Source organism: Rhincodon typus, chromosome 5 (genome assembly GCF_021869965.1).
Source record: "Rhincodon typus isolate 14 chromosome 5, sRhiTyp1.1, whole genome shotgun sequence".
Lineage (NCBI taxonomy): Eukaryota > Metazoa > Chordata > Chondrichthyes > Orectolobiformes > Rhincodontidae > Rhincodon > Rhincodon typus.
Window position 1 is genome coordinate 69,788,304 of NC_063336.1, and position 14,556 is coordinate 69,802,859.

The 14,556-nt window shown below is 40.6% G+C and overlaps 1 protein-coding gene across 1 annotated transcript in view; it reads right to left on the reverse strand.

The window, feature by feature from the left end:
• The window catches only part of LOC109918240 (CCM2 scaffold protein), a 32,226-nt gene extending 21,901 nt beyond the window's left edge, over positions 1-10,325 (reverse strand). Inside the window, exons 1-3 of the mRNA XM_020518145.2 lie at positions 10,128-10,325; positions 4,277-4,360; positions 1,382-1,565 (exon numbers count right to left, since the gene is read on the reverse strand). The gene's annotated coding sequence lies outside the window, so the exon portion shown is untranslated. The remainder of the gene's footprint in view (positions 1-1,381; positions 1,566-4,276; positions 4,361-10,127) is intronic.
• Between the last annotated feature and the right edge of the window lie 4,231 nt (positions 10,326-14,556).

The following is a 14,556-nucleotide window of genomic DNA, read 5'->3' on the forward strand; positions in this document are numbered from 1 at the left end:
ATCCATGCCCAGAGTTCATTTGCCTCACCCGTCAGGCCCCTTGCATTGACATAAATGCAGTTTAAATAAGCCTTCCCTTGTTCTCTGCCATGCTCTTGCTTGCCTTGTCCATTTAACTTGTTTGCTTTAACTTCTATACCAGTCTTAACCTCCTCGTCTGACTACCATTCAGGGTTCCATTCCCCTATTAGTTTACTTTAAATCCTGAGTAAATCTAGGAAATCTCCCCACACAACACTGGATACCCCTCCACTTCAGGTGCAACCCATCCTTCATCTGCTCTATCCTCCTATTCCTACACTCACTAGCACATGGCACCAGTAGTAATCCAGAGATTAGGTTTTTGATGTTCTGCTTTTTAAACCTCCTGCCCAGCTCCCTATTTTCACTCTGCAGGACATCATCCATTTTTCTACGGACGTCATCCATTTTTCTACGAACGTCATTGGTACAAATGACTTCCCTTGGAGTATTTGCTGCAAACCACTCTGATGTCCTTGACCCTAGCACTAGGGAGTAACTACCTATAGCGCAACATACCAATAACTTCTATCACAGATACCCAGTTTGGTTCTGCCAGGACCATCTGGGTCCAGACCCCATCAAAGCCTTGTTCAAAACAGATTAAGCAGTTGCATGCAGAGTGGTGAGGAGAAGATAAATGTCTTTGATAAGGTAGCATTTCGACAGAACACCATAGCAAGGAACTCTTTTAAAAAAAAAAAAAAGAAATTGAGGAAGAACCTGGGGGTGGGAATTCCAATGATGCCTATCATTGTCAGCGGAATGAAATGCAGCTCCTTCATTCTTTAGTAAGATGACAATTGAGAATTAGTCCAAAATTGACGTGTGAAGTGATACAGCCTTAATATGGTCTTTCCACTAGGAATTCTATGCTGCTATGTGACAAACAGCAGGACTTGTGTTGTGTAAAAGCAGACAATGGTGATTAAGTACACAGATGTGTACCAGATACATAGATCATAGATCACAGAATCCCTACAGTGTGGAAACAGGCCCTTCGGCCCAACAAGTCCACACCGACCTTCAGAGAATCGAACACACTACATATCCCTGAACACACTACAGGCAATTTAGCATGGCCAATCCACCTAACTTGTACATCTTTGGACTGTGGGAGGAAACCGGAGCACCTGGAGGAAACCCACACAGATACGGGGAGAACGTGCAAACTCCACACAGACAGTCGCTTGAGGGTGGAAATGAACCCGGGTCCCTAGCGTGGTGAGGCAGCAGTGCTAACCACTGAGCCACCGTGCCGTACAAAAGTAAAATACTTTTTACAACGCACATGCTTCTGTCTTAGATGCCAGGATGAACTGGGAGAACATTCTACTGAAGCATAAAAAAAAAAACTTACCAGTTTTAAAAATGACTAGGTGAAGGGAATCATCTCTGATGTAAGAGACTGCTGCAATGTCATGGATTGGAACTCTGAGGATAATGTCTTCACCATCTCGCCACACCAATTTAACATTATATGCGGACACACTAATGACAGCATCTTGTTCTGATGTGAGTGGTCCTGGAAGCTGACGTGCCCTCTGAAAATTAAGATACAGCACTTGTAAATAAGTCGACTTATTACTTTAATTCTCCAAGAATGAAGTACTATTCCCCTTATTGGGCATGAAAACAATAACTCAAGAACTAGTTTAACCAAACTACCATGTGAGCAGCTAGCTGAAGATAGTTTGTTCTCAATTTCATCAAGTAGTGAGTATAATTTCATCATTTAAGATTGCACACAGGTGCTTAGATTCAAATAAGGCCTACATAATCATCATTTTTAAAAGAACTTGCCATTTCTCCAATACTTTAAAACAACCTTAAGATGTCCTGAAGCATTTTAAAAAGAAATGTTGTAGGCTGTGTTTAAAATATCGGCAGTATCAAAGAAGGAATGCATCAGCCAATTGGCACATAGCAACACCACAAAAGCAATGAGATCAAATGACCAAGTAATTGGTTATGGTGATGCTGGTCAAGGAAGTGTCCTAGCTAGGACACTGAGAAAAGCTCTCTAATTACTGAGCAACATCACATTATCTGTTACATCCACTTGTGTGGACAGTCAGGGCATTTGTTCAATCTCCACTAGAACTGATGCCCTCAGCATTGACTTGAATAAATTACAATGAATGAGATTACATTCACATCTCTACACTGGACAGCTCAAACGACTTACTTGACTCGAAGGCACTTAAATGACCATTAAATACAGTCTCCCCAAGGAATCAGCAAATTTATCATCAAGTATTGAATCAGTAATAAATGCTTTTAACAATTTAATCTTCTGACAATGCTGGGAACTGCTACGAGTGTAATAACCACATGTACACAGAGATAGCAAACAAATGCTCCAGCAACAATTATCAGTAGTCTCCCTGATGGGAGGTTTTAATTTTCAGCCTGCAAAATACTAGTGAAAACTTTATTCCAGAAAACGCTCCTGAACACTATGTATTTACAACAGACTAGACATTTATTCAATAATCTATTTTAAGGGTCATACATATCTGATGACAGAAAATGATGTCAAAGTCAGAGGACAAAAAGTTTAAAATTTAATTAAGGAAAATTCAAAGCCATTAGAAATAGATTTAATCTGAGTAAACGAGGGCCGAGTTTATACGGACAGCACTGGGATATTTAAAGGATGCTTTTGGCATAGTACCAAATCAGCAAAAAATCTTCCACTGGTGCAGTTACGGAGCAAGTTTAACCAAAAAAAGGAAGGCTTGCACAAAAAGCAAATCAAAAAATAACCAAGTTTAGAAAAACCAAAACAAAATACACGCAATGAAAAGGCACAAAAACATTAGATCAAATGCTTGCAAGAGACAATGCCAACATAAGAACATTAATTTATTAAGAAAGGGTACTAAAATGTAGAGAGGGCAATGTGGGTTTACTATAACAAATGCATGAGATACAATATTGGTAATAAGGGATGGTATAATTGCATCCCCTTTCTTGGCAGTGGAAGAGGACAATATATCAGCCCCATAGGATGAGTTAGTGAAGGAATTTATTATTTATTCTAACTTCACTAATAGACTGCAGACTAGTCTCCAGCTTATGACTGCACGGAAGATATCAATGAACCTGTCCAGAGATTATGACACACAAAACGTGGACCCAGGCCTCCTAGCTCAGAGATAGGGACACTACCATTGCACCAAAAGAGCCCTTTATGACTCCAGGGTATTACTCAGATGGGGAATATTGCACATGCGTTTTTCATGGTTCTCCAAAATTTCCAATCTGGGAATTTTACTTATAGGAAAACTGGACATCAGTTCATTATTTAAGCCAGCACGGAAGAAATCGAGAATCAGTTTCAAAATGTTGTTTTGTGAATTTATGTCACATTGATTGAGCACTTAAAAAAAGTGAGCTGATCAGAATCAGTGTGAACTGCAACGCAGGATATGCTTGCCTCCAAGGAATTATTTTTGAAGATACAATATTAAATGACCAGGGAAGCAAGCATAGGGAATTCCCAGAAAGCATGTCATAATTCTGTTCAAGATTATTAACATAAGTACAGAAAATTGGAGGCAACCTTGAGACAGCTGCGATTATTTAGGAGCTGGGACCCAATTCAAATAAAAGTGAACATAATCGGATTGGCAGAATGTGCCAAATGACCTTCCCCAAGGATTTGTACTAAGGTTTCATTTTAACCACATTCAACTGACTTGGATAATGAAAGGGATAAAATTATACATCCATGATCCAGATAAAATAGGAAGGTAACATTAAATGAAAAGAAAAAAGTCAAATGTCTGTTTTGCATTGTAAAAGTGTGGAAAATGGAGTTCAACAAGGGGGAAAGCAGTGTCGGTGATCACTTTGGATTCAAGACAAATAAATTTTTCAACTGGGAAGCAAAACCAAATTTGAGGCAAATGTTGACCAAGGGCATTTGATTTCAAAACACACATTGATATAATGGTGTAAGATAATTGTAATCTTTAAGCGCATCAAGGTTAAAATTCAATGCGGCCTTATATTTGCCAGTATTCCATCTATTGGCATAAGCATCCTATTGCCTAGATTTACAACTAAATTTCTGGTCACATATTTAGTCCGAAGTTAAGTAGTTTCGCTTAGATGCTTTGGCAGTTCAATTATATGGACTGTTGTTATCTATTAAGGGTTTAATAATTCCACATTGTCTTTCTGTTGAAGGTAGACCTGGTTTTATATGCATTTACCTTCCCAGATAAAATGACCAAGCGTTACTCACCCTTGCATTATCTAACAAGTGCAATATCTCAGTTCGACTGGATGGATTCAAGTACCCAGGCACTGAAGTCAGTTGCCCTAAATACTAAAATAAGAAGAGAGAGAGTGCTCTTTAATCCAATTAATAAATGCACCTGCATAAAATGCAAGTTACTGAAAAGTACACAACAATACTGAATAATCCCAGCGATCTCTACATATAAATCACTAAGTAACAATTTCAATAGCAGACTAAATTACAGTTTACATTTGAAAGACATGAAACAAGGTGAAAATTAATCTTAGTTCTTTATACAGCAATTCCTTAAATGTGTGTTAGAGGTCAGGGAGAATGCTGATTCTTGTCTAGCCCCACTCCTCCACTGATCATAAGTTTTAAAATTTAACCAGGTTGATATGGTCAATTGTATAGGTTTAGACTGTGTATAGTTTACTAGAAAGAAATCCTGGCGGATTGTTTCTGCCAAATAATAAAATAGCTACTCAAAATGAAAACATTTTTGACAAAAGGATTTAGACTGCGCAAAGATAGATGTATATGTTAACATCCCAAACCTAACGAGGCAAATATGGGTAATGGACATCTCAGTCAAATCTTCAACAGAAGATATCAAATAGCAATTAAAGACAGATCAAACATTTTTCAGCTATCACCCTCCCCCACCACATACAGATCATCATTTCTGGTCGCTCACAGACAGGGACAACTCTCTCCCACTCTCAGCGAGACTTTTAGGTGGCTGTACAGTCCAACGAGGCTGATGCAGACGCTACTACACTTGGGACAAAAAAGGTAGTTGTAGGAGAGGGTGGGTGGGGCAGCACACCCATGCGATTTTCACCTGACTTCCACTTTTTCCCCTGACAGCAAGTCTAGCAGGTGCTTGGTGCTTTCCTGGAAATTCCTCCTCCACTTTGGATCAGTCTTGGAGGAAGTGATTCTCAGGTATCAGTGGGAATGCCACACATCACCAGTGAGGCCTTGAGGGTGTCCCTGAAGTATTTTCTTTGTCTACCTGGGGCTTGCCTGCCATTTCAGAGCTGGGAATGGAGTACCTGCTTGGGGAGTCGTGTCAGTCATGAATACAATGTGCCCAGCCCATCACAGCTGATCAAGGGTGGTCAGTGCTTCAATGCTGGGGATGTTAGCCTGGTTGAGGACCTCGGCATTGATGCATCTGTCTTCCCAGCAGATTCGCAGGAAGCTTTGGTGGTACTGTTCCAGCACCTTGAGACACCTGTAGACAATTCATATCTCAGAGCCATATAGGAGCATGGGAACCACCACAGCTTTGTATACCATAGATTCGATGTCAGATCTGATTTGTCATCCTCGAACACCCTCTTCAAGTGGCTGAAGGCGGTGCTAGGCACAGTAGAGGCTGTGTTGGATCACTTCAATATCTACTTTGGTCAACAGGATATTTTCAGGGTATTAGAAGTGGCCAACATTCAAGGCTTCCTTGTGGACCTTGATGATCAGGGGTTCAGTTTGTAATGTTGGTGGGGGCCTTCACCTTGCAGGTGTTCAGGGCGGGACCCACACTCTTCTATGCCTCCGTAAGAGAGCGGATGATGGTCTGGAGTTCATCCTTGATTGTGCGCAAATTCATCTGCGGTATGCTGGTGATGCTTGCATACAGTGGTGGGAGTGACTTTGATTTTGGCTTGAAGGCAGCAGACATTGGAATAGTTTTCCACTGGTTTTGCAAGTTTGCTCCACTGTAGTGGGTAGTTTGGTAGCAGTGAGATGTAGTATTGTAGTGGGGTAGATTAATGATGCAGTCCTGCCTGACACAGGTCCAGAGTGGGCCAGCAATGGAGCTATTTGTCATTACGACTTCCATGTGATCATGGAGCAGGTGAGGGATAGTGACAAACTTCATGGTGCAGCTAAAGCAGAGAAAGAAGGATGCTCCATAATGCTTCCTGGTCGATGGAGTCAAAGGCCTTTGCAAGGCAGCCACGTACAGGGGTAGGTTCGTTTCTCTGCATTTCCCCCGAGGCTCGTGTGATACAAGTCATGTCAGTTGTGCCCCTCCGTGGCCGAAAGCCACCCTGCAATTCTAGGGTGTTCCTCAGCCACAAGGATGAGATAGTTGAGGACCTTGGCAATGACTTTTCCAACAGTCAACAGTAGGGAGATATCCTTCTAGTTAATCACACTTAGACTTGTTCTTTTTTTGAAAATGCTCACAACTGAGCTCTCCTGGGATGCTCTACTTCCAGATAAGGGAGACAAGAGCATTTAGCTGCAGCAAAAGCTCTTTGCCTCTGTACCTCAATGCCTCAGCAAGGATACCAACTGCTCCAGCAGCTGTTGTTCTTGAGCTGGCAGATGGCCTTCTCTACTTCGTAGAAGGCTGGGGTGTTGCTCAGCTTATGGTGTGTAGCGTGGTCAAAGACTCAGATCAACGACAAGACTCAACCTCAGCCAGGTTCTAAGTGCTTCCCCCCAGCATAGTTTGATAGCTTCTTTATCTTTGACAGAAGTCACTGGTCTTTGGCCAGCAGCGGGGTGGGATCTTGGGTGTTTGGAGACACACTCTTCCCAGTAGGTCATTCCCAGTAGGTCACAAGGTGTCTCTCATCTTCACTAAGAGGGGGTGGAACCAGATCACACCAGGGGATTAGCACTTCAGGAGCATAGGTTGACATAGGTGCAGTGCCACTAGTGCTTCACTGACCTGCTGTTTTTGGCAAGGGTGAATCGTATGTTTTAAATTTGAACCCTGTAACATGAAATACATCTACCTAGGCACAAACTGCATGATATTCCTTAACGTTAGCCAACGGAGCCAAACTCACTGACACAACAACCACCAGCAAGGCTGGTAACAAGGTGATGTTGTTTCAAATCAGATGGAGATTTCTTTCTCCTTCCAGCACAGAGCCCTCAAATCTTAGTCATTCACCTAAGAACAAAGGGGTCACACTTTTAAAGTGAAAAGCATGAGGTTCACAGGAGATTTGATGAACAGCTTTTTCACTCCATGTGATGAGGGTTTAGAATGCACTATCTGGGAGGGTAGTCCAGGTGGGAAACACCTCAACCTTTAAAAAAGTACCTGAGTGAGTACTTGAAGTGTCATACATTCAAGGCTATGGGCCTAGTACAGGAATGTGAAACTAGTGTAAGCAGTAGTGCATTCTTGGCAGTTCAAAGACTTGATGGGCCAAAGGCCACTTTTCTTATGATTCTACAAATTTATGAGGAGCAAAAAAAAAAAAAAGTGGGCAGAATTAATGGAATAGCTGATGTTTACCTATTTGGTCATTTCACATCTCAAAAACCAGAATAAAAAGACACCAGTTTCAAAGAACTCCAAACAGAATGCACAACGGATTAATTCGCAATTTAAAAAAGCTTTAGAGAAAAGTTAATAGGCTTTGAAATAGTTATGTTCATAATCATGTTTCTTTCATTCAGAAAATTTTTTTTTCATTGAATCTTGTGGTCAAAATCAGGAGCTAAGGAAGTGGCAATGCAATTTATCACATCATTTAAAAAAAAAATCAATTTCACTTCAAAACGTAGGTAGCAAAACTGGGTTTCCAGCAGAGGAGTTGGACCATTTGTACTTGTGAAATGCCTTTAACTGAAGATGGGTGATATTCATCAGGTAAAATACATCTTAAGAGACACACCAATTCAGATAAAGGTCAAGATCTGGGACGACAACGTGTATACTTCATCTCACCAGCAACATAATAAAAAGATTCCATGGGGTAACAGTTTTTGGTAGCCAAGAACTCCTTTCTGGAATGGATGCCACTAGTCAGGTGTGGCAAGTAGAGCACAGTGGTTGTCAATCTGGGTAGAACTCATCCCTACCAGTCTGCCACCTCAGCTGCTGAAGACTCTTGATATACAGTCTGCATGCATTTTTTCCATCCAGATTCCCATTAGTTGAGTTTTCATGGCTCTATCCACATCATAAGCTGCCTTCCTAATGTCAGCAGTATGTTTTATGCAGAAGTGCAAACTGTTGTCTCCTCTCAGTATGATCTTTCAAATAGTTGGGGAGGAGTCACACATCCATCTTGTTTTAAGTTCTACCCCACTACACTTTAGGCAGTACATTAACAATGTGCAAAAATCGATTAATTACTCAAATGGAGTAACTTGAATGAGAAGTTGCAGAAAAGAATATTTAAATTGTTTATTGGTAAGTGGCCACTTGAGTCAGCTGACTTGAAAATGTCATTGAAACATGGTTAGAGACAAAAAAAAACTGCAGATGCTGGAATCCACAGTAGACAAACAGGAGGCTGGAAGAACACAGTAAGCCAGGCAGCATCTGCAGGAAAGGAGAGTCAACGTTTCTGGTCTGATCCTTCTTTGTGGCTGGGTATGGGGGTAGGGGTAGCTGCAGCTAAAGAGAGACGGGGAGTGCAGGAGGATAACAGAATGATGGTGATAGGTGGACACCAGTAGTAGGTATGACCCGGTTGGTAGATGGAAGGGAGGGTCAGTAGGTAGAATGAAAGGGAGGAGGCGGGGCTGGAAAAGGGCCCGGGGGGTGGTAGGACAGTTATTCGAGATTAGAGAACTCAAATGTTAAGTCCTCCAGGGTGCAGAGTGCCCAGACGGAAGACAAAAGGTGTTGTTCCACATTCCACATCCGGTCCTGAAGGGCAAATACCCAAAATGTTGCCTTCTTTCCTCCACATGCTGCTTGGCTTGCTGTATTCTTCCAGACTCCTAGTTCTCTACTATGTCATTGAACATGCCTTTTTAATCAGGTGGAAACCCATCCAAGAAATTCTGTCACCAGATCCTAATCTGTCAGGTAGTTAAAGTCTTCAAGCTCCCCAACAGTTTTATCTTCCCATTTGTCAGGCATTTAAATACTTTTAGACCTGTGTTTAAATTTCAACTCAAGCACCCTCTACCTAACACTGGATCCTGTTTTAATCTACTCTTAACTTCCATTCTCCAGCACTGCACTGAATGACCACAGTGTTTGGTCCCACACTCCTATACTGACATCCTTTGAGAGTTGTGCACGCTCACTTAGGCTGAATATAAAAGGAGTACAGGTATATTGCTGCTGACTTTTTCCTTAATATTCCGCCTCAAGCATATCCAATTGAAAAAAATGCAAAGCTTTTCTTTTGCCACCACCCATTCATTCAAATCAGGTTTAGTTTAGTCACAAAACCATATCTTTGGTTGAGAGAGATGAAATTTTGAGAGGCAATCTCACTTCAGTCCAGAAAATGTGACTGAGGCAGCTGCCTAAGGAGACCAGGTCATCCTCAAATCTGAGGAGTTAGTTCAGTTATTTAAAAGTTTAGATTACTCTCACTGATTTATTTGCATTTCCTTATTCTAGTGCCATTGGTAAAAATAAGAGTCAATAACTTCCTGCTCAAGAGTTTAAAAAAGGGGTGATTAGTCTCTGCAATGCCAGCAAATAAGAGACACTTGAATGATGGCCACTAGAGCAAATGAAAATACAACAGGACAAATTCAAAAATAAAACCCAATAAGCCTAAAGGCTCTGATTGCAAAAGACATACAGAAAAATAAGACACTGCTTGTTATATTAAAAAACATTCAGTAATTCAAAAAGAAAAAAAATTAATAAATTGGATGCAGACCCAGATAAACTACGGTTCCTCTTTCTCAGCCCCACCCAAAAATAAATCCACTCATGCAACAGTGCACAAAAACAGGATGCGTAGGAACAATGGGTGGCAATAATTTAGAAGGCAACACATGCATCCAAAGCATAATATAATATATAGGTGTATTACGCAGGTTTATATAAAATGGATAGCAAATTAAAGAAGTACCAGCTTATAAGATTAGCAAAAAGGGTAAAGTTTTATATCTTCAGTTCTACCTTTACTTCCTTTTCAATGTAATCATTTAACAGAATCTCTGGGTCAACTTTATGATCCGGCAAGGCCAGGGTAACTGTATGCAATGGTCTTCGTTCTGTAACCTTTTCTTGTGCCTTCTTATCACGTCCCTTCTCTCCTTTCAGGAAAACACGCTTAAATGGTGACACGATTCCAGGCTATAAATACAGGTACAGGAGTTTCAGTTTAACATAATTCTGGCAAACTAGTTGTAAAAACACTACATAAAAATACATTAAGTCTGCATGAAGCCAAGGCTGCCTGGCGTTAAATCAAAAGTCAATAGATTTAAGTAGGTTGTGATGTCAAAATACAAGTTTATTGTAGTGTCACTAAAGCACTGATATTTTTATTTTCTATCAACTAAGAATGAATTGCAAATGCAGTTAAATACAAGCAGGCTCTATTCCAAATTCCAGTGTAATTTTGCTTTTTGGAAAGTATTAGCATTTGACTAGAACATCACGCTTTCTGATAATTACATTTGCTTCTAAATTCTTTTTTAAAAATCTAACAATTAATTATCATCATATAACTGGAATCATGATAGGAAGTTACAAAGTGGAATACAGTTCATGCTAAAAAGGCACAGCATAGCCTGGAACGGGAACTGCCTGCAGTAGACAATGGAGTTTTAAAAACAAAATAACATAAGCAGAAAATCAAAAATTTGAACAGGAGGAGTTTTGGTCAGGCAAATGCTTCAGCTAGTCATAACAGCCAAGAAAAATGGGACATTAAATGTAAAACCGAGCTCAGATGCCAAAATGTCATTACTGAGTTGTTACTTAGACTGACAGGAACCTCACTAGGAATAAGAATCAGGGGAGATGGTGATGTACTGGATTAGATATTCTGAGGTCCATGCAATTTTCCTTTTATTTTTTTCCATAAGATGGCGGCAGTGTCACTGCCTAGCTCAGAGCTTACTGCCCATCCCAATATGCCCTGCAGGAAGCAATAGTGAGCTGTATTTTTGAATGACTGCCACCTTTGGATTGTATGGATGCTAACAACACAGTTTAAGTCAGAGTTCCAGGATTTTCACCCAGTAAATAGTGAAGGAATTACAGTAAACAGCAGTTTGAATGGTACACTGAAGATGGTGGCATTCCCATGCATCTGCTACCCTTGCCTTCGAGGTAGCAGAGGTGAAGTTTGGAAGTTGTTGCGAGGAGCCTAACTGAATTTCTGCACTGCATCTTTGAGATGGTACACACTGCCGCAGGGGAGTGAATGCTGAAGATGGTACATGGCTACTCATCAGGCAGCTTTATCCTAGATGGTGTTGAGTTTGAAATACTGCTGCAGCTACACATCCAAGCAAGTGTACAGTATTCCACTCATCTGACTTGAAATTTGTAGACTGTGTGCAAACTGTGGCAAGTTAGGTAATGAGTTACTAACTAAAGAATTACTAGCTTTGGACTTGTTCTTATAGCCACAGTAGGTATTCAGATGGTCCAGTTCAGTATTTGTAAAATGGTATTCCCAAGGATTTGATGGTGGGGAATTCAAAAAAGGTTAAACAACTGACCCTAAAGGCAAAAAAAAGGATAGATTTGCTTTTGTCAGAGATGGTCATATTACTTGCCATGAGCCCAAGCAGAGGTGTTGAGATCTTGCTGAATAATGACACGATGGCTTCATCCGAGGAGTTAAATGGTGCATTTTGTGCAGTCAAACATCCCACTTCTGACATGGAGGGTGGGTCACTAACGAAGTAGCTGACGACAATTCAAGCCTAGAACACTATCCTGACTTGGTCTGTGGCTGAGACAACCAGAACCATCTTTCTCAGTGTTCACAATGACTCAAACAGTAGAGATTCCCCACCCCGATTGCCATCAACTCCAGTTTTGCTTGGACTCCTTGGTGCCTGATGAATACTGCCTTGATATCAAGCACTCCCACCTCACTTCTGGAGTTCAGTTCTTGTGTCCATGATTGGACCAATACTGTAAGGAGATCAGGAGCCTAGCAGCCTTTGCTGATATCAAACTGGAGGGTCGGTGAACAGATTATTCTATTGCAAGGACCACATGACAGCCCTGTTGAAGTGATGATCGAGAATAGACTGATAAGGACAATAACTGGCTAGCTTGGATTGGCCTTGTAGTATGTGTACAGGACATACTTGGGCTATTTTCCACATTGTCAGGTAGATGTCAGAGTTGTGACTACACTAGAACAGCTATGTTGGAGCAAGGCTAATTTTGGAATAGTTTTGCAGTAGCATTGCCAGGTGTTGTCAGGGCCTATAGTTTTAGCAGTATTCAGTGTCCTCAGCTGTTTTTTGATACCGTGCAGAATAAGTTGAATCTAAAGTATGGCATCTATGATGCTGAGGAACTCAAGAGGAAGCTGAGGTGGATCAACCACTTGGCAATTCTGACTTAAGATAGATACTTCAGCCTTATCTTTGGCACTGATGTACGGAGCTCCACCATCAACAAGGGTGAGGTTATTTGTGAAGCCTCAATCTAACATTTTGGAAGAATTCAAATCCAAATCATGTTACAGTTTAAATGCAATTAAAAATCAATTCATTTGGAATTGAAAATGAGAGGCCATAGTTTGAATGTTGAGCGGTGGCAATTTTTAAAAAGGGATAAGAAATTATTTCTCTAAGGTTTGTAAATCTGTAAAATTCACTACCCCAGGGAGCGTGGTGATGTTGGGACACAGTAAATTCAAAGAATATAGATTTTTAAAATTAGTAATGGGTTGAAGGGTTAGCAGGTAGGAAACAAGAGTGGAGGTCAAGGTGGGATCAGCCATGATCTTATTGATTACTGCAACAGGCTAAAAGGGTTGAATTGCCCATTCCAGCTCCAGATTCTTATTTTTATATAGTTAGACCAATTAACCATGACACAGAAGTATCTATTGTTGTTAAAACCCATGTTGTTCACCAATTTACTTTAGGGTAGGAAATCTGCCATCCTTACCTAGTCTAGCCTACATGCGACTCCAGACCCACAGCAATTCAGTTGACGCTCAACTGCCTCAAATCATCTAGGAAGATTCTCAGCTCAAGACAATTAGGAATCGGCAAACATGGCAGCCTTACCAACAATGCCCAAATCTCAAAAAAAAAAATTCTTTGTATATTTTGTGGAGCCCAAACAGACATATTTATAGCAATTTATGTAATGGTATAAAAGACCTTGTACACCTAGATAACTTATAGTACAGGCAGTGCACACAATTTTGTTTGAAACGACAAGCATGTCCAGGACACTCCAACCGCAAATAAACTTGTGGTCTTGTTTAGAAGTACAATCTTGATTGAGAGGGTACTCAATATTTTGAGCTACACTACACAATAGAAACATTTGCATGTGAGGACTAGAGTTATTTGGGTGAGGTTTGGTAATCAGGAATTGTAACATTACAAAACATGCACATTACAATATACTGAACATTGAGAAGGAAGAAGGGCCTCAATCTAGGGAAACTGATAGTCATCCAGAATGACGCAGAGTCACCCACAGCTACAAGGGGTGTCCCTCAACTTCAACACTTCAACTCAAAATTTCAGCAAAATAAAAAAAAAGGTGTATTTTAAGTTAAAGACTCTTTCATCCTCCACAATAAGGCTACATGTCCACCCGAATGGTCCCTCTGCCCACTTGCCTGGATGGTTGGATATTTCCTAAACAACCTGTTCATAGATATTATGAGATCCCTGGAGCAAGTGGGATATGAATGCAGGCCTCATGGTCCAGTGCAGTATTCCTGCCTCTGTCATAAGAGCTTCATGTCTGGATGCTTAGGTGATATTTAACTAGTGTCAGGTTCAAACTCTCATACTCTTATTACAAAAAAAAAACATTTAGCCTGAGCCACATAGTTGAGGTCATATTTCACTTGAGAACAATCCAGGCTGCCAGTCCAGTCTTCAGGGAATGCTACGTTGATGTGCTCTCTTTTCAAAGTACGTTAAAATTAGAGACCCACAAACTCCTTCAGCAAAGACAGATTTCTGAAGAGCAGGAATTAGTTTCTCCACTTACCTGGAGAATGGTGACTTGCAGGATAAATGTCACAAACAATTGATTTGGTCATTATCATATTGCTGTTTACAGTTTGTTGTGCACAAAGAGGCAAATGCACTTCTTGCGTAACAGCGATTACACCTCAAAATGTTTCATTGGCTGCAAAGTACTCCTGTGGTCATGAAATGCATTATGTAAAATCACAATCATGATTTCCTGCTCCTTTGGCTCTCCAAGCCGTAGCCCCTCCAAAATGTCAGTCAGGACTTTTCAGTTGAATGTCAAGTGTACCCTGACAACATTTAGAAATAAGTTTTTAATTAATTTCAGAAAAGCACAGCATTCCCAAGGAATTATCATTCAAGTACAGAGAAATTGTCAACATTAACCCATTGTACAGACTACCATT